At 39.7% G+C, this 21,736-nt stretch overlaps 1 protein-coding gene and 1 long non-coding RNA gene across 7 annotated transcripts in view; both read right to left on the bottom strand.

Annotated features, from left to right (window-relative positions):
• Positions 1–21,736, bottom strand: part of LOC105487306 (GDP-mannose 4,6-dehydratase) — a 635,071-nt gene that overhangs the window by 554,457 nt on the left and 58,878 nt on the right. The gene's annotated exons all lie outside the window — the stretch shown is intronic.
• Positions 1–21,736, bottom strand: part of LOC105487304 (uncharacterized) — a 93,320-nt gene that overhangs the window by 13,384 nt on the left and 58,200 nt on the right. For all 4 annotated transcript variants that reach the window (XR_011624130.1, XR_011624133.1, XR_011624132.1 and 1 more), the window contains one exon: positions 1–21,736. This exon is cut by the window's left edge and continues 13,384 nt beyond it; it is cut by the window's right edge. This is a non-coding gene — a long non-coding RNA (uncharacterized lncRNA).

Raw genomic sequence — 21,736 nt, 5'->3', positions numbered from 1 at the left:
GGACTACATCTAAAAACAAAAAATTAGAGGAGTAACAGCCCACTGATCTAGACAGCGCTCTCATTTTCTCATCAATCCTTGCACACTGCAGTGTAGCTGATGTAAACTGTCGTAAGGAAAGTCTGGACAAGTTCTTGATATATTCAGTCAAGACTGATGACGTGCCTAGGAGGCTACTTTTATAATACTGAATAATAGGCCCAGGTGACAATAATAAACTGTCCTAACAGTGAACAGGGACTATAAAAATTGCCTACAAGCCAGGGAAGTGTCAGAAATCATGTCATCTGCCTTGATTCTCAGGTGGAAAGAGAATCACCAAGGAGAAGTCAGATTTCCAAGCCTACTCAGATCATGTGGGATTCTCGAGCAGGTCCACAGGGTCCAGGAGAGGCAAACACTAAATAGCTGTGTTAGGGTTCTCCAGGAAAACTGGACCAATAATGTGTGTGTGTGTGTGTGTGTGTGTGTGTGTGTGTGTGTGTGTGTGTGTGTGTGTGTGAGAGAGAGAGAGAGAGAGAGAGAGAGAGAGAGAGAGAGAGAGAGAGAGATTGATTTACTACAAGAAAATGGCTCGTGTGATTATGGAGGCTGAGAAGTCCCAAGATCTGCAGTCAATAAGCTGTAGACCCAGGAGAGCCAATGGTGTAAGTTCCAGCATGAAAGCCAACAGGTTCAAGACCCAAAAGGAGCTAATGTTTCCATCTGAGTCCAAAGGGAGGAAAAGACCATGTCCCAGCTCAGGGCAGTCAGGCAGGAAGAGTTGTTACTTGTTAAGAGGGTCAGCCTTTGTTCTACTCAGGCCTTCAAATGACTGGTGATACCACCCACGTTAGACACACAGGATGAACACTGTAGGCTGAGTGCTGCCACTTGGCCCCTGGGATCCAGTTGCTCCTGCTGCATTAGGTTTCCCAACTCAGTGACTACAGTTCCCACTGTAAGGTCTAACAGACAAAAGCAACCACAGAGCTCTTCAAGGATGCTGGGGCTCCCCTCACAAATGGATTTCTCACAGGTGTGAAAGGCATGTCTTCTGGACCCTCTCATGGTGGGGTAAGTAGATCTTAAATGACAAATCCACTCTAACATTTCATTCTTCCTAATAAGCCTTTGAATCCTTTTCTCTACATTAAAACAAGCCGAGTCTAGCACGTCTAATTCAATCACTGCAGGCCACCTTTTGGTCCATGGTTCAGCCAACCCAACATACTATTAAAGCACTTTCTAACTCACTGAACTGCAACATTAAATGCAGAATCTTTGCTTAGTGAGTATATGTCAACAAATTCAGTCTGATACAACTTCATGTTCCTTCCACCATTATTCCACAGTCTTAATATCCATGCCCACATTTGTTCCCCAGGTTTCTGTCTGTATAGGTTAGAAAACTCAAGTAGTTATTTTGGAGTGTAGTGCACCTTCTCAGGGGTCATGCTTTGAACCTTCACCTTTAGGAGCCTGCTGGAGTTACTGGTCTAAAAACAAAGAGCTGTGGTAAAGGTGGGTCCTGAGTAGATTCAGCATTATTATATAATTATATAATTCAGGAATTAATATACTGATATTAATTCCATGGAAACAACATTCCTCTTGTACCTTCAATGCCTTTGTAAGATAAATTTAAATTTATCTTACAAAGCAACTGCCTCAAGGAAGCCACTACAGTTTCCTCAGACAATGCAGGGTTAATGCCCTCAAACAGGGATGCAGAGGCTATTCCCATCGTGGGTGGAGAGGCCACATCCACTGGCAAAGAGGACTCATCAGAATTTAGGGTTCACTATCCCCAGTTTCATCAGGGTCTTCCCACACATCCCCATCCCAACTTTCAGCACCCCATTCCTTCCCAATCAATGCCTTTAACAGTATTCACCCTATGAGATGGGGAGTTCAATGTGTATCATAATACAGCCAGTCACAGGATAAGAATCTGGGTTTTTTAGCCATTTCAGCCCTGCAACTAATACAACTTAAGGTTCTCCTTCAGGGCACACATACAAGCCTTCAGGGCATTTATGTGGTGTTTCAGCTGGGAATTTAAATGCTTGAGCTCATCCTTTTCTTTCCCCACTTTGTCCAGTGACATTAGTAACAACCAGCCAATCTCGCTATATTTGTTACTTTACCAAAAATGTTCAAAAATATCATATACACAGTACCCAGACCCTTGATTGCTTTAAGTGGTTTGTTAGGAGTATCCAATGGTGATATCTTGTGTATCTCTATTGCCAGATCATGCCATGGCCTATCAGTGCTCTCTTTACTACTGGAAAGAGTTATCAGCATATTTTAGTCTAATCAGATTAGAGAGTCACTTCTAGAAACCCCAGAATCACGTTCAGAAAACCCATCCTGAAAACACTGCTCCTCTAGAACCACTCCCTGGACTAAAATCTGTACTAGTCAGGATTCTCCGGAAACAGGACCAAGAAAGTGTGTGGAGAGACACAGAAACAGTAAGAGAGAAACTGGTAATCCCAAGATCTGCAGTCCACACACTGAAGAGCCAGGAGCGCCTTGGTATAGTCACTGTCGGAAAGCCAGCAGCTCTGAGACCCAAGAACAGCTGATATTTCACTTTCAGTCCAAAGGAAGGAGAAGACCCATGTCCCAGCTCATGGATATCAGGTAGGAGGAATTCCCTCTGACTCATGGGAGAATCAGCCTTTTTGTTCCATTCAGGCTTTCAACTCATTGGATGGGGCCCACCCACATTAGGGAGGGCCATCTGTTATACTCTGTTTACCAATACAAAGGTTAGCCTCATCCAAAAACACCCTCACAGATACACCCAGAATGTCTGACCGAATGTCAGTTGGCACACAAAATAACCATCATATAGCACAGCATGTTTATCTCATAATCTGCATCCTGTGGAAGACAACTCACGTTAAAAACTACATAAAATATTATCAGCTCATATAGCATATATTAGACAACAGAACATTCTCCACAGGACTTTAAAATATAAGGAGCTGAGACATAAAGGAAGGAATCAAATTCATAATGCAACAAGAGAACACTTTGAAATAAAAATGGGCAGTTCTGAAAAAGAAACACAGACATTCCAGATAGGAAAATACATGGTTATTAAAATGAACTCAAGGATGGGTTAAACAGTAGACTTGACAAAGGTAAAAAAATAAAGATTAAAAAAAAAGAATCAAGTCAAATGTCAGAAGAAATCATCTGAAATTACTCAGAGATAGAAAGCCAGTAAATACGAAAGACAAGCATGGAAACAGACTAAATGGTTGACAGACTGGGCAACTCCAACAAGCAAAGTATTCAACAGGAATAAGAAAAAAGCAGCAAGAAAACAGAACATGAGCAGTCACGCCAACACTCGCAGAACACTACCCAGAACTGAAGATGGCCCGAAAGCAGGAAAAACGTATTGAGTATCAGGCAGAATAAATAAAAAACTTCATTCCTATACTGAATATCTTCAGTTTATCTTACTGAAACTCCATAAGGTAACTGACACAAATTCTTAGGGAAAGAAAAGCCCAACTGTTCCCAAAGATTAACAGTAAAAATAACAACATAATAAATGGCTGTCAGTTTCTGTGCTGTTACCCTTTGCCAGTCCCTATACTAAGAAAACATTACAATTATCTCTTCTAGTTTTAGGCTTCAAAACAGCATTTGAGAATATTTTCATTTTATAGATGAAGAAACAAGCTCAGAGTTCAAGTAAATTACACAAGGACTTCTGAAATTCAAATTCGGATCTGACTCTGAACCCTAGAACCTTATTCATACTACTACTCACAATCACCCACAAATAGCTGCTATTAGATTCTTCATCTGGAATGGCAGAGTAAGAAGATTTATGTGAACAAAGATTTTTAAATAACTTTCCCAGGTCACAGAGTTATTAAGTATCAAGTCTAGCGCTATCTTACTCCAAAAGCATGCTCCTTCTGCTGTGATAAATCCCTCATCAGCAGGCCTCAGTTTCTTCATCTGTAAAAAATGTGGCCAATGCTAACTGTTCTCCCAGTTCCTCCAAGAGTCTGACACCTTGCCAGCCTGTCACACCTAGTGAGCAAAACCCCAACTCTGCCATCCTACTCTTTCCTCATCAGCCAAGATCTTGTTTACATTCTCCGTTCCTAATCCCAGGCAGCTGAAATAGGCCAAGGAAAATCCCAGGGGAGATTGTTGCCTCTACAAATAAAGATGATTCAATTGCAATTGCATAGTCAGAACTGCCCTGCAACACTATGACATCTTCTAGGCCACTGTTTCTCCCAAGCAATTTTAAACTGTGACTGAATCATTACACTTTCCCCTTTCAGTGAATTCACCAATGACTTCCTAGATGCCTAACTCAGTGGACATTTTTTTCAGACCTTGTCTTCCTTAAACTTTCCGTAGCATTTCATTTGGTTAACCAGGAAGTTATGGGTGCCAATACTCACCCAGTTACTTAAGGCAAAACGGGAAAGTCATCCTAGATGCCGCCTCTATACCCACCAATTAGTCAATGAATTCATCTATTCTGTCTTCTTGATACTTACCACACCCATTTTCTTTCTTTTATCTATATTGCCTCATCTAGCTCCTCATCATCCCTAATCTCAACTAGTATACTAGTTTCCTTACTGGGCATCACACCTGCAGTTTCATTTCCCTCTCCAATTCATTGTCTACCAGAACATCATCTACCAGAATGATCTTTCAAAATTCAAATCTCATCAGAGTCAAACCCTCTTCAACTTTACAAGTCCCCCATAAACCTTAACTCTACCAGAAGACATAAGATGCCCTTACGATTCCACCTAATCTGTTGCCATGCATCCTCCCCCACCCTCACATGTAATATGCCCTTTCCTGTCTTTACATGCAGCTTCTTCCTAGAATGTCTGCTCCCAGCTAGCCAGCCTGAAAAAAACTCAGCCCAAGCCAGTCCTCCTCTGGTAATTCCTCTGGCTGCTCTTACCTCCTTGCTCCCATTACAAGTTACATAGACGTCCATTTCAGCAACATCCCACTCCACTAAATTGTATATATATATACTGGTATTAATTCCACGAGAACAACATTCCTCTTGTACCTTCAATGCCTAGTGAAATTACTGGATTCACACAGCAGGCAGTCAATAAGTACTTCTTAAATAAGCGAACAAATGGCTGGATGACTAACGTGCCTTGACTGGAGCATTTATTACGTCCTACCAATTTCAAAAATTCCTTTAAAGTGAAAGTTAGCCAATACCGAGGCAGGAAGCAAGACAATACCATGTCTCTCCTTTGTGGGTGTCATTTCATGCCTCTACACTGAGGAGGTACAAACGTTTCTAAGGGTGCCCCTTCCATCTTTATTTTTTCAACATTTGCCTGCTCTTTCCCTTCCTTCCTCTGAAGGAAACATGGGTTAGCAATAGTCATGCTCTAATTCTTTCCATTTCCCCTCCTTAGCTCTCTGAGGGTCTGCAAACTACAGGGAAGGGTGAGCACGAAACTTGTTCTTTACCATCAATAGCATCCAAAACCAAAACCACCTTTATATCTGACAGCTTCACTTGCACCACTTTAAGGCCTGAGATCCATGAGTAGAAGAAACAAGGAACAAAGCAAAAGGTCACTTCCCTACAAACAAAATGTGGGCCTTAGAATGTGAAGCAAGAAAATCTTACATGATATGAATGTCAGATGGCAGCTTTTAGTCTGTGTCATTACAAATCAATATTAAATAACTAAAAGCGTCTTTATATATTGAGTAGAGAGAGGATACACTGTAGAAAAGACCCTAACTATGCTTCCATTTCATAAACCAAAAATTTAGATTTCTACTATGCTTTTTCTTTTCTTTGCTGTACTTTCTGAAGTTAAATGAATCAGTTAAATTCTTCAAATACCAGTCAGAACACATCAACTGCTTCTTTTAAAAGAAACTCTTAAAAATGGAGTAGATGCCAAATAAGGACTCTGTTTCTAAATATAAATTTAATACAAGTATTGTAGGCAAGGTCAAAATTATTAAAAGGAACTCCACCTCTGAGTATTTAGAATAAAAAAATTTACTCTCAATTTTGATATATTTCTAAGAAGTCCTTACAGCCGACGAAGAACAAAAAACTCCACTGGTATTTAAAATTCTATCCGGATATACTATATTGACAAGATATGATAATACAACCAAGACTGTATCATGTAAATACCAAAAGTTTAAAGTCATAGGTAGAAAGAATACTTGAAAAAAGATACTAGGATTCAGAGAGAATTTGTGGATTTTATTTTAGACTCCACAATCATCTTTCTAGGGGGAAAAAAACTAAAAATTCCCCCACATTCTTAGTATCTAGGATAACCTTAAACATCAGAAGGTGTTAAATTCACCCAACATGAACCAGGGACAAATTAAGAACTGGAAGGCACTTCGAAAAAATAATGAAACAGAAGTTATTAATATCATTATTATGAAAACTCTTAAACAAAAGTCCAGTTGATATTAAAACCAGTTGAAAAATCTTCATAAGAAAGAGTTCCTTCAACAACACTACATATATCAGTATGGTGGCTCATGCCTGTAATCCCAGCACTTTGGGAGGCCGAGGTTGGAGGAACACCTGAGGCTAGGAGTTTGAGACCAGCTTAGCCAACATGGTAAGACTCTCGTCTCTACTGAAAACACAAAAATTAGCTGGGTGTGGTGGCAAGAGCCTGTAATCCCAGCTACTCAGGAGGCTGGGGCAGGAGAATCACATGAACCAAGGACACAGACGTTGCAGTGAGCTGAGATCATATCACTGCACTCCAGCCAAGGCAACACAGCAAGAACAGTTTAAAGGAACCAGGCAGCAAAAATAGCAAAAAAAAAAAAAAAAAAAAAAAAAGCAATATAATTTTAAGTTTTCTGGGAAAACAGAGGCCATGAGAAGAATAACTTACTTTTCCCTTTGATTTCATAAAATATTTGCCAGGATCCGAGACTTTTAACTTACACAACTCCTACAGCAGAACACCATCCTCAAATACGAATTCAAAAAACAGATCTAGAGAGAACTCAGTCACGTGTTCAGCTGGCAAGCCCTGACTATCAATTACTGCTTTAAGAGTCCTAGGCTGATTCAGAATGCGCTATCTGGTGGTATATTAGAAAAGAGGACTGGCCGGGTGCGGTGGCTCATGCCTGTAATCCCAGCACTTTGGGAGGCCAAGATGGGCAGATCACCTGAAGTCGGGAGTTCACGAATAGCCTGACCAACATGAAGAAACCCCATCTCTATTAAAAATACAAAATCAGCCAGGCATGGTGGCAGATGCCTGTAATCACAGCTACTCGGAAGGCTGAGGCAGAAAAATCGTTTGAACCCAGGAAGTGGAGGTTGTGGTGAGCCAAGATTGCGCCACTGCACTGCAGCCTGGGCAACAACAGTGAAACTCCATCTCAAAAAAAAAAAAAAAAAAAAAAGAGAGAAAGGAAGAAAACAGGATTCCACTTTCTCCATGCAATTTTAAGAAAACGTTATTACTCACAGATTGGTTTAAGTCCATTATCCTTGTTACCGTATGTTCTAAACTAAATAGAAGCACAATTAGGCCAGGTGCACTAGCTCATACCTATATTCTAAACATTTTGGAAGGCCAAGGCAGAAGGATCTCTTGAGGCCAGGAGTTTGAGACCAGCCTGAGCAACACAGCAAGACCCTATCTCTACAGAAAAAAATAAAAATTAGATGGGCATAGTGGTGCACACCTATAGTCCCAGCTGCTCAGGAGGCTGACGTGGGAGGATCACTTGAGCCCAGGAGTTCAAGGTTGCAGTGGGCTATGACTGCACCATTGCATTCCAGCCTGGGTGACACGGTGTGATCCAGTCTTTAAAGAAAAAAAAAAAAAAAGCATAATGAAAGACTAACCTATTTGATTACCTTTTTTAGAAGTGAAAACTCTAAAAACAGGCTGGGCACAGTGGCTCATGCCTGCAATCCCAGCACCTTGCGAGGCCGAGGAGGACAGATCACAAGGTCAGGAGATCAAGACCATACTGGCTAACATGGTGAAACCTCTTCTCTACTAAAAATGCAAAACAGTTAGTCCGGCAGGGTGGCGGGCGTCTGTAGTCCCAGCTACTAGGGAGGCTAAGGCAGGAAAATGGCGTGAACCCGGGAGGCGGAGCTTGCAGTGAGCCGAGATAGCGCTAGGGCACTCCAGCCTGGGCAAAAGAGCGAAACTCCGTCTCAAAAAAATAAAATAAAATAAAATAAAAACTCTAAAAACAAATATGTATCAGACTGAAAAAACTTACTACCTTTAAATATCTGTCAATCAAAATCATAGTACCAAAAATTGCAAATACACATTGGTAAATGAATTCAGGAACTCATGAACTTGAATTCAGGAGTCTGTGCCTCTTAACCTTAAGAGTAAAGATTATGGCATTGTCATACAACTTTCAGTGGTCTCAGGAGCTTAATAAAATGGAGTGATGAGTTTGTACACATATTCAAAAGATTAAAAGAATAACAACAAAAAAGGAAGATAGGACAGAGACAGAATGTAAGTAATTTGTTTAACATTCTCTTAGCCCTTTCGGTCTGCTATAACAAAATACCATAAAGTAGGTGCTTAGTTCTCTTCTTTCTCACAGATTTGGAGCCTGGAAAGTCCAAGATCAACTACCCAAACAAACAAGCAAACAGAAAAAAAAAGGCAGATGTGTTGTTGATCAGATGCAATTAACTGAGTGGAAAAAAATTAAAATCCAGAAAACAAACACAGAATAAAGTCTGCCTAATTTATCTATGTATCTCTAGGAAGCAGTCAGTAAATATATTAGGATTTAATAAAGAGAAAATAAAACTAACAAAACTGTGCTTCCTGCAGGTGGATGGATAGCACAGGGAACAAAAAATGAGATCATCATCCTAATGACTCAGAAATACACAATGTGAAACTATTTACCACAGAAGCCAGAAGAAAGTATCGGGAAAGTCTTCAATATCCTCATTAAAATGCACAAAGACTTCAATGAAAAAGGTGCAAAGAGCCATAATGAAAGAAAGAAGCTAAGGCAAAAAGATAATAGGATAATGTAAGGAGATGAACAACATAAGGAAGGAAACTAAAATTTCAACAGAACTTAAAATCCATACAGAGAGCAGTGAGGGGCTAAACCGCCACAATAAATGGCAGAGAAACAATCCACGTGGCCGGCTAATCTGAGAGGCTTTCCCAGACTGTAGAATTAGAAATAGATGCCTTCCAAACACTATGGAAGACATCAAAGACAGCACGCATAACAAAAAGCAGACCTCCCAACCCCCACAAAAAGCAAGAATATATTTAAAACAAAAAGAAGAAGGCACAAGTAGAACTGAACTTATCTTCTATGATGACCATCATAAATGAATTGATCTCCCCAATATTAAAGACAAAGTCTTCCAGATTGAGGAGAAAAAATGAGATACTACCTGTCAAAACAACCAGATAGGTTATATCTCAAGAAGATAAAAATAAAAGGAGTGACAATATTAACACAAGACAAAATAGAATTCAAGGCAAAAGTATTAAGTGGAACAATAATTAAGACACAAAAAGCATGAATTTCTGTTTGAACTATCATTACACTGAAAAATTAAAAAGAATTGATATGGTCAGGCACAGTGGCTCACACCTGTAATCCCAGCACTTTGGGAGGCCGAGGCAGGTGGATCACGAGGCCAGGAGTTCAAGACCAGCTTGCCAAGATGGTGAAACCCCATCTCTTCTAAAAATACAAAAAAATTAACCGGGCATGGTGGTGGGCACCTATAATCCTACCTACTCAGGAGGCTGAGGCAGAGAATTGCTTGAACCCGGGAGGCAGAGGTTGCAGTGAGCCATGATTGCACCACTGCACTCCAGCCTGAGCGACACAGTGAGGCTCTGTATCAAGAAAAAAAAAAAAGAACTGATATAACAAAATGCAAAAATTATTAGAATTGCATGGAAAACTGGTGCCCCAAAATCCACTCACATTAGAAGAGCACACACCTCAGTCTGATCTACTGTGCAGGAAAAACTTAACAAAGCATGGAGGATTGGAATTATATAATTGATAACATTAGTGGATATCAGGCTTTGTACTGACATTTTAAAAATATATCTTCCTTCTAAAGAATTCATGAAACATTTGTAAAAACTAATATTAATATATTAGGCCACAAAGAAAATTTCAAAAAGTTCCAAACAAACATAAACTGTACACAAAGCCATGTTCTCAATTTCCAAAGCAATAAAATTACTAATTTTAAAATGATACAAATATTAGAAATTTTTAAGTACTAGTCTAATTAATGGATTAAAAAAGAAATCTGCAATTCTAGGTTATTTTAAAAAACAATAATACTACTGCTTATCAACACTTAGGAAATAAAATCAGGTAAGTCTGAAGAAAATAGACAGTCTTAAAGCCTTTCATTATTAAAAATAGAAAAATCTTCCTGCCTACGTGCTGACACCTCGTTTATCCAAAAACAGCAGGAAGGTAGAAATGTTTTCATCTACAGTAAGAAATTAAAGGAGTTAAAGTACAAATCCATAGTTGAAGACAACATGCTTCAGAATGAACCAGTTTTAGGCCACCTGCACCCAGCCAATGATCTGATAACATTAACTAATACTAGATGCTTCCATGTTTTTACAGGGCATGGAGGGAAGGAGGGCAGCAAGGCAGAGAAAGTAACAGATTTAGAAGGGTTCAAAAGTAGAGACTGGGGCACAGAAGACAGTTTAGTATATATCCATTTTTCTTTGTATAATTCTGAGTGGGCATAAATTGAAGTTATACAGAGAAATAGTGCAAACAGGAAGTTCTATTCTACATCAATGATATAGGAAAAAATAATTCCCTGAATGCTTCTAAAGTTTGTGGTTGCTTGTAGTTCTGATAATCAAGAGTCAAGGAAAATACCCAGGCTTCTGAATTACTGCAGTGGTAGTTTTTATAAGTGAAATAAGCCCACATTCAGAGATTATAAAATAGATGGTTTCCACACCCACTGAGTCTTACACTAGCATTCCATAAGATTGGTTTTAGGAATATCTACCATTCCTCAAGCATCTGAGTGTGTCAAGAACTGGGTAACACTTCTTCTCATGCTAAGGAACAGAAAGGGCAGGTTGGCATTGCCAATTTACTTAGAAGCAAACTGAGTTCCAGAATAGGTCCAAAGGCCATATAACTAGCAAAGGTCCAAGTGGGGATTCCAACCCTCGATCCCAAAATATTATAATTATTGAGTAAAACCATGAGACTTAGGACCAAGATATAGATGAATTATAGGCTACTAACAGTAACTAATAATGCAACCTTGGGCAGTCTCACTCATTCAATAAATATTTATTAAGCATCTTCTGTGTGCAAGGTTCTGTGCTTAGATGCTGGAGGCTCAGAGTTCTTGAATTCCAAAAAATATAAACAAATACACAATCTACTTCAAAAGGCTGAGGGGATGGATGATAAATGCTTACAAAAGTACTTTTTAAAAAGTACAAAGAACTTATTGAATACCATCCTTTCCTGCTAAGATATCTTCAGGTCTCGCATAGAAAATTTAGAACTCCATGTTTAAATTCACTCATTTCATGTTTTTTAAACTATACTTGTGGAATACTTAAATCAAGGATAAACACCATGCTAAATTTTTTTAAAACTTCATTTTTCATCTTAAGTATTGTTGAGACAATCAAAGAATAACCACAAATGGGAATAGAATTTAATGGTGCTAGTTTCTTTTTTTTTTTTTTTTTTTTTTTTGAGACTTTTTTTTTTTTTTTTTTTTTTGAGATGGAGTCTCACTCTGTCACCTGGGCTGGAGTGTGGTGGTGCAATCTCAGCTCATTGCAACCTCTACCTCCTGGGTTCAAGTGATTATCCTGCCTCAGCCTCTCTAGCAGCTAGGACTGCAGGCATGCACCACCATGCCAGGCTAATTTTTTGTATTTTTTCAGTAGAGACGGGATTTCACCATGTTGGCCAGGCTGATCTCGAACTCCTGACCTCCAGTGATCTGCCCGTCTTGGCCTCCCAAAGTTCTGGGGTTACAGGCGTGAGCCACCACGCCTGGGCAAATGGTGCCTAGTTTCTAAAGGCTTAACCACAAATATGAAATATAGGAAACAGCAAAAGACATGCACCTGGGAAGGTAGAAGCCTTCAGGACTTGCGGCCAGGTCTACAGCCACTGTGGGGCATCAGGACTCTCTAGGCAGGCCACACAGACCACACCAGAGGAATTCGCTCATCATTTGAGGGGGGAGGGGGTGTGGGCAGCTATTTGAAACACAGTACAAAATAATAATTTTAAAGATTTCCTGAGAAGTCTTATGGTTGGACAGATTTGGGGATCTATGAAATAATCACATTTTTGCTTCTTGAAAAAGGAGATGTTTTATTTATTAACGTAAGTTAACTTACAATATATTAACTCAAAAAGAGAACAGCACATGTTACACAATATAACAATAGTAAATTGAAAAACTGAAGGTGGATAAAAATATTATTAACCTTTAAAAGTCTCAGCAATTTAAGCAGTCTAAAGAATGACAAAAACATGGTTCCCATCACTGTTGAGCTCAAAGAGGAAATTCTTTTCCATACGCCACCTTGGACTTGAGGTAGGTAAGTTCCTACGTAAAAAAATGTTAAGCAAAGGAGACATCAGACCCACTACTCTGCAGATATTCCTGAGGGAATTGTGTCGACAGAAAAAAAGAGAGCAGCATTACTACACCTCAGCTTGGGAAGAACCAAGAAGCAGCGGTCGCATCATTTCACTCAAAGAATTGCCCCTCTCCAATTCAACTTTCCAGTCATGCTCACGCTGTAATTACCCAAGCCTCACAGAACAGAGCTCCTGAGAAACGAGCATGCTTTTGCTTTAACACACGTACAAAGGCAGATAAGCTGCCCCTCTCGTGTTACCATAAATAAAATATCCAATAACAATTTCTATTAACAATAATAGTAATTATTATTTTTATAGCTAAAAGTTATATAGCCCTTAAAACATGTTCTAAGCGCCTTATGCATGAACCCACATAAGTTCATGAACCCACATAAACAGCCCTATCAGGCTTGTGGCACTATTACTAGCCCCATTTCATAAGGTAATACTATTTTGTCACCATTTTACAGATGAGGAAACAGAGGCAATGGTAATGCTCCCGACAAACTGCCTGTGTACAAAACTGGATCACACAAAAGTGCCTCAGAGCACAGATGCTTTACTGTCAACAGGCTGAAGACAGCAGATGTGACTACAGCTAAATGCACACTGACAACATGTAATTCTGGTGTCACCAGCCCCCCCTTTTACAACCAGGGATGACTTCCTCCCCACATCAGTTACTTTTGCTAATTGACAAATAGTATCAAAACAGGACAGATTCTGATTCACTATATTTATTGATAAATTATATATTAGCAATTTTCTAAACAAAGGGTTTAGAAAAATCAGTTTTTCTTTTAAAAAACAAAACTTTGTTATCTTCTTAACATTTTTTCTCACTGTGGAAAAAATTCCAAGCACTTAAGACAATGCAACAATGGTTAAAAACAGACTTTGATGTCAGAAGTTTGGTTCTTCCCAGCTGCATTACTTCAGCTAAGTTGTTTCTCATTTTTGTGAAGTGAGCAGTGTTTCATGAAGTCAAGCAAAGATTAAAGCATGAAGTTCCTAACCCAGTGTCTGCTAAAACAACTTAACTTGGAGGAAATTTGGGGTTGGGTGGGAATAAACCAGGAAGGAAGCAGAGCAAAGCTCATAGAAATCACCTACTGGCTTAAGTTGGGGCAAGATGTAGAGACAACCTGATCTGCTGGTTGGGGTAGTGGGGAGGGCACGTGGAGAGTGCAAGGAAGCAAGAAAGGTGGGAAAGGATAACCATATGGAGAGATCCTTCGTCTCATGCTCCCTCTCAGAAACTCTCCCCAGACAATCCCGGAGAGTAAAGTGGGAATTGGCCCAGAAGCAATTGGTTCCTTCCCTGCAGAAGACACCTTTCAGTGCTAGGGCAGAGTCCTGCACACAGGTTCTAGTGCAGGGTCGAGGAGGAAGGAAGGGTCAGGTCCCGCACACAGGTCATGGTGCAGGGCCGAGGAGGAAGGAAGGGTCAGGTCCCGCACACAGGTTCTAGTGCAGGGCCGAGGAGGAAGGAAGGGTCAGGTCCCGCACACAGGTTACAGTGCAGGGCCGAGGAGGAAGGAAGGGTCAGGTCCCGCACACAGGTTACAGTGCAGGGCCGAGGAGGAAGGAAGGGTCAGGTCCCGCACACAGGTCATGGTGCAGGGCCGAGGAGGAAGGAAGGGTCAGGTCCCGCACACAGGTTACAGTGCAGGGCCGAGGAGGAAGGAAGGGTCAGGTGAAAGGCCTGGCACCGAGGGGACACCTTGAAAAGATGTGGCCATCAAGGCAAGCAGGTTAGGAAAAGCTACCGAAGCAGGCAGCAGTGACAAAGGAAGAGAGCTCTTCTGTAAGAAAGGGATGGTCTCCGAAAATTTGTAGGCAGGTGGGGAAGAGAGAACAGGAAAGGGCAGCAAATAAATGGAGCTGGATTCAGTAGGAAAAGTCTTAGGTACCAGAATGCAGTTGGAAGGTCAGCCTTGGTAAGCAGGATGCATGTTTTCCTGTTCAGAGACTAAGAAGAGGGGGACCATTAAACCACAGAGAGATTATGAAGGGATGAAGGTACTTTACCTAAGAACGGGCTTAATCTCAATGAAGCCGGAAAAATTTTGTTAAAGGGGATGGGTCTGCAGTACGTATAATCTGGAGAGATCAGGAAAGTAGACTAGGTTTGGGGTAGTAACTATGAAGACAAAAAACAACTAGACAATGAGATGAATAAAAACATAGGTGGCCATAATCCTGATATCAAAATTTGGCAAAGAAACAATGAAAAAATAAAACTTCAGGCCAACATCCCTGATAAAGAGACACAAAATCCTCAACAAAATACTGGCAAACTGAACCCAGCAGCACATCAAAAAGTTTATTCACCACAATCAAGTAGGCTTTATTTCTGAAATGCCAGACTGGTTCAATATACACAAATCAATAAATATGATTCACCACATAAAGAGAATTAAAAACAAAAACCATATGATCATCTCAATAGACACAGAAAAAGTTTTCGATAAAATCCAACATCCTTTCATGATAAAAACCCTCAAAACACTAGACATCAAAGGAACGTGCCTAAAAATAATAAGAACCATGTATGACCAGATGACAGCCCACATCATACTCAATAGGCAAAAGCTGGAAGCATTCCCCTTCACAACTGGAACAAGACAGTCCCAAAAGAAAATAAATCATCCTACCAAACAGACATGAATACTTGAATATTCACCGCAGCATCATTCACAATGGTAAAGACATAGAATCAACCCAGGTGCTCATCAACAGTGGACTAAAGAAAATGTGGTACCTACACACCATGGAATACTATACAGCCATAAAAAAGAACAAAATCGTGTCCTTTGCAGCAACATGGATGCAGTTGAAGGCCATTATCCTAAGCAAACTAAAGCAGAAACAGAAAACCAAATCCCACATATTTTCACATATAAGTCAGAGATAGACACTGGGTATTCATGGACCTAAAGACGGGAACAATAGACACTGGGGACTACTGGGGCGAGAGAAGAAGGGGAGCAATAGCTGAAAAACTACTTATTGTGTACTGTTTTAGTCCGTTCCTGCACTGCTATAAAGAAATACCTGAGGCTAGGTAATTTATAAAGAAAAGATGTTTAATTGGCTCATGGTTCCACAGACTATACAGGAAGCATGATGCTGGCATCTGCTTGGCTTCTGGGGAGGCCTCAGGAAGCTTACAATCATGGTGGAAGGAGGTGAAGGGGAAGCAGGCATGTCTGACATGGCCAAAGCAGGAGGAAGAGGAGAAAGAGAAGAGGTGCCACACGCTTTAAACAACCAGATCTCAAGGGTACTGTTTCACAAGAACACCACCAAGTAGATGGTGCCAAACCATTCACGAAAGACCCACCCCCATGATCCAATCACCTCCCTCTAGGCTCTACCTGCAACACCAGGGGTTCCAATTCAACGTAAGATTTAGGCAGGGACACAAATCCAAATGGTATTAGGCACTATGCTCGCTACCTGAGTGACAGATTCATTCATACTCCAAACCTAAGCATCACACAATGTACTTTTGATGATCATATGGTTTTTGTTTTTAATTCTCTTTATGTGGTGAATACACACCTGTGTGTGTACTCCATGAATCTGAAATAAAAGTTTAAATAAAGAAACATAGCTGGCATTAAGTCAGGATTTAACAGAATTTTCATATAATTCCCCTTTTTCAATGTCTTTGAACATCCACAGGCCCTGACTTCCCTGACTAACAATGATATTCTAACACCAAAACATCCTTGCAAACATTCTTTGTTAAAAAATGGTGTATACCACAAATAAGTATAGAAAAACGGAGATGTCATTATCGGAATAGAATAATTTGAAATCTCTCAATATCCTTCCATTGAATAACTACTTTGTACAATTTCATTCTTCATGTGGCATAAACAGCGAATAAGAACGTTGCCTGTCTTCAAGAATACTATTATGAAATTCAAGGGATGAGAAATAAATGCAAACCACCATAGTACATGCACACAAGCATTGTAAACACAGTAAAATGTTACAGCACAAATATTACAGAACAATCCAACTTAAATCTCAGATAACTCCTTTATAGAAACAAGAGGTTGTTGGCTCTCTAAGAAAAAATTTCAAAATATCTTAAAACTTGATTTCAAGAAGTAACAGTATCAAGGTTCACAGAGAAGACAAAAGGGTTATGCCAAAAAAAAATATTTTAGGGTTCTCAATCTTGAAATTATAATTACTGCCTGCTATAGTCTGAATGTTGCCCTAAATCATGTGTTAAAACTTATTAAGAGGAAACACCTTTGGGCAAGTAATTAAGACATGAGTGTTCTGTCTTCATAAATAAATTATGCCCTTATAAAAGAGGCTTCAGAGAGAGTCATTCTCATTCTTTTGTTCTCTCACGTGAAGACACAGTGATCCTCCCCTCCAGAGGATGCCGTGACTAGGCACCATCTTGGAAGCAGAGAGCAGCCCTCACCAGACACCAATCCTGCAGTGCCTTGATCAGACTTCTCAGCCTCCAGAATTTGAGAAATAAATTTCTATTATTTATAAATTACTCAGTCCGTAGTATTTTGTTACAGCAGCACGAACAGATTAAGATACTGCCAAAGTATGTAAAATCAGTGAAATCATCATTTAGAAATAGAAATGAAACTTAAGGTAATAAACCCATCTATCTACCCATCTATGAGACATTTAGAAAAGCCTTGAAAAGAAGTTTCTTACACCAATGTGAGTCCATAAGATCAAACAAATATCCTGAAACACCCATCTATCTCAAAACACCCATCATTTAGAAACAGAAATGAAACTTAAGACAGGGTTTCGCCATGTTCCCCAGGCTGGTCTCAAGCTCCTGGGCTCAAACGATCAGCCTCAGCCTCCCAAAGTACTGAGATTACAGGTGTGAGCCGTCACACCCAGCCAGAAGATTATTTGCAGATTATTACTGTTCTTTGACAATGTACCTGGTTACCCAAGAGCTCTGATGGAGATGTACAAGGAGGTTAACAAGTTGTTTTCACGCCTGCTAACACAACATCCATTTTGCAGCCCATGGATCAGGAAGTAATTTCAACTTTCAGTCTTATTATTTAAGAAATGCATTTTTCTTAGGCTATACCTGCCACAGCGAGTGATTCACTGATGGAATGAAAATCTTCTAGACAGGGATTCACCATTCTAGATGCCATGATGCACGTTCATGATTCATGGAAAGGGGTCAAAATAGCAACATTAACATAAGTTTGGAAGAAGTTGATTCCAGTCCTCATGGATGACTTTGAGAGGTTCAAGACTTCAGTGGAGGAAGAACCACAGTAGAAGTGCAGCCTGAAGATAGGACTGAACTGCTGCAATATCGTGATAAAACTTGAATGGCTGAGGAGTTGCTTCTTATGGATAAGCAAAGAAAGTAGTCTGCTGAGACCGAATCTACTCCTGGTGAAGATGCTATGAACATTGTTGAAATAGCAACAAAGAGTATTACATAAACTTAGTGATAATTTTAGCAGCCACAGGGTTTGAGAGGATTGATTCCATTTTTTAAAGAAGTTCTACAGTGAGTAAAATGCTAGCAAACAGCTGAATGCCACGGAGAAATCTTTTGTGAAAGGAGGGGTCAACCAATGTGGCGAACTTTATTACTGTCTTATCGTAAGAAATGGCCACAGCCACCCCAGCCTTCAGCAACCACCACCCTGATCAGGCAGCAGCCACTAACAGCGAGGCAAGACCCTCTACTAACAAATAGATTGCAACTCACTGAAGGTTCAGATGATCATTAGCATTCTTTAGCATAAGATGTATTTTAGTTATATACATTTTTTAGATACAATGCTACTGTACACTTAATAGACTACAGCACAGTATCAACATCACTTATATATGTACAACATAACATATATGCATAAGTTATATATAACTTATATATTCATGTCACTCATTTTATTGTCATATTCACTTTATCACAGTGGTCTGGAACCAAATCTACAATATCTCAGAGGTGTGCCTGTATCATACAGATGGTCAACTTCTCTCCATTTTCTCTGCCCACACTTTCATCCAATCCTCCAACATCTCTCACCTGACTACTGTAATAGCCTCCTAATAGGTACATTTTCTTTCACTATTGGCTCCCTAAAATCCATATGTAGCAAAAGTGATCTTACACCACACGTGAGACACCACTTCCACTCAACAACTGGCTCTAAGAAAAACTATAACTCATGACCAAGTCAATTAAGCCCCTAGAAGATCTGGCCCTTGCCTACCTTCCCCCCACCTCTCTTACGATTCTCTTACTCATTATACTACTGGCCTCTTTCCATTCCTAGAACACACTAACTAGGCTTTTTGCTACCTTGAGGTCTTTGCACTTCTATTTGTTCTGCCTAGAAAGGTCTTCTCTGACGACTTTAGATTTCAGTTCCAGTCTCATCTCAGAGAGGCCGCCTGGACCTACACAGCTGTCATTCTCTGTCACTCTCCAGCACGGTGCTTCCCAAACTATCTGTGATAAAGGACCCACTGTTTTTCATTGTCAATCTATCATAAAACCCTTCTTCGTAAAAATGCAATAAAAATTTTTCTTTTAAAAATATAACTTTAAAAACACATAAAATACAAGCCCAAAATTCTCATTATCAGCATTAACAGTCAAAAAATCTATCATAGTACCATAAGTCTCTCGTTTTCTGTGTTTACACCATTGGGAACCACTGTAATCTGCACGCAACCATCAGCAGATATGACTGTGACACTGCTCCAGTGAGCTACCGAGCTCATTCCTTTCACAATACTCACCAAACCATCAGCAGATACGACTGTGACACTGCTCCAGTGTGCCACCGAGCTCATTCCTTTCACAATACTCACCACACTCTACAGTCGCTGTTCATGTATGTGTTGATCTGGACTAGACAATGTTTTAGGCCCTGGAATTGAAGCGATCAATGAAACAGACAAGATCCCTGCACTCACAGGGCTCATAATTCTACGGTGGAGGCCCAGGGAGGATAGGCTATTGTTCAAGTCCACAAGGCAAAGCCAGCTTTAAACTTAAGGTTTGACTTCACGGCTTTTCCTGGGTTCTGAAAAATCTCCAGCATTATAGCTAAGCAGTGAAGTATGCCAAACACATCCCAGTCAGGGAGAAAGACATGAAAGCTGGAATACAATTACTGAACAAACTGAAGTTTTCTCAAAGTCGTTATCAACAACAATATCCTCCCACAAAACATGCCTGTGGTCACTGCCAGCTGTAGCATACTGGGATGCATCTGATCCAACGTGGTACTTCTGACTCACGCACACCACCATTTCTTCCTCAAAAACACTGCACTTTGTATTATGTATTCTTTATACTGTACACCGACCAAATATTTTAATCAAAATAATTACTTTAAATTGGTACACATTGAGATACCAACTCTGAGGATCCAACAATGTGGAAGAGTTAAACTTCAACCAGTGTCTGCAGCCAACAACAATAAATACAGTTACAGCCATTTTACTCATTTTCCACAGCTAAGCTGCCCAGATGTGTACCAAGGCTGTCCTGCTGTGTCATTCCACCCTATGTGCAAGTTTCTTCACCCACATGTCTCAGATCAGCAGTTAAAACAGCCAGAATTTCTCCCAAGATGTAATCGACGCCTAAGTACTGCCACCCTAGGGCCAAGATAATGTTAAACCTAACAAATCCATAACCCAATTTCCTTAAGTCTCATCAGCTTGTGATTAAAATAAGGTCCCCACTCAGAACACATCAGCCTCATCTATGTAAGGGCTAGGGCTGCACCCTGAATTTCTAGGACATGCTCACATTCTTTCCATTGTCATTCAATCAACTCACTATCTCCCTCAAAATTCTGCAGATTGTTATGATTCCCATTTTACAGATGAGAAAACTGAGAACCACATGTTTAGTAACATTTCTCAAAAAATAAATTAACATATATTTATTAAATTTTTATATTAAATACAATGTTCTTACCAATAAGTCCCAAACTTGGTTAGGCTTCAAGTCACCCAAACTGTAATGAACAGAGTTACCAGGTGGTTCTAATGAAGCCAAACTGGCACTAGGAACCAGTGAAATTTGCCATGTAAAAATCAAGTGTACATACAAACAGAAACATAAAGGGAATGTAGGAAAAAGAAATCTACTCATTTCCAAAGCCCATGGGGACCTCTGTAATGTTTTAATGAACAATGTTAACAAAATACTGTTTGTGTAGCAATTCAAAACTCACTTCAGATGTTTATGTTACTGTAATCAAGGACTGGGCCTATCCCTTAAAAATAGCAAAAATACCAATTAATGAAATCTGGCATAAGTCTACCTACTTAATTTAGCTGATTCCCAAAATAAGGCTAAGGGCACTATTTAAAGATTTCCATTAATACACTTGAATATCTGAATCAACCTGGATGAAAGAGGAATCTATAACAAGCCCCTGCAGTTACCTCTCCAGAAACAATGTGTTCGCTAGCCTTTCCATAATAAATTAAACATGCTAAAAGAACTTCATCTTTGTATTTGATGTCCCTTCCAGCTGCCTTCAAGCATTTGCTTTAATACACACTGAAGACCATTGTTTAGGTATATTTATTAATTTAAAGAAAAAAAATCCATTCTGACAAGCAAGTACTAAAAACCACACAACCACCTACACAGTTTCACTTAGGAGGATCTGACTAATCAAGGTGAGGAACTGAAATTACTGAGTCGTTATGTACTAATTCTCTCTCATTGTTGGACTTTAAAACTGGTGCCTAAAAGAAGTCTTTATTTGGATTTGCCACATTGCACAAATAGTATATATACGTGTACATATATTTTACATGTATAATTATGTATGCGGGTAGCTTTATACTTTCGATAAAAAGTCTACTATCAAACATTAGTGATTCTCTATGTTCAAAAACAATAAATGTTTTAAAAACTTTACTAGATCATTAAAACATCCTAAATGATTCTTGCTCTTTAGGCAATCATATTTTCTTTTTTTTTTTTTTTTTTTTTGATACAGAGTCTGGCTCTGTCGCCCAGGCTGGAGTGCAGTGGCCGGATCTCCCGGGTTCACGCCAT

Source organism: Macaca nemestrina, chromosome 5 (assembly GCF_043159975.1).
Source record: "Macaca nemestrina isolate mMacNem1 chromosome 5, mMacNem.hap1, whole genome shotgun sequence".
Taxonomy (NCBI): domain Eukaryota; kingdom Metazoa; phylum Chordata; class Mammalia; order Primates; family Cercopithecidae; genus Macaca; species Macaca nemestrina.
The sequence above is the reverse complement of the archived record's forward strand: the minus strand, read 5'-3'. Positions and strand labels throughout refer to the sequence as shown.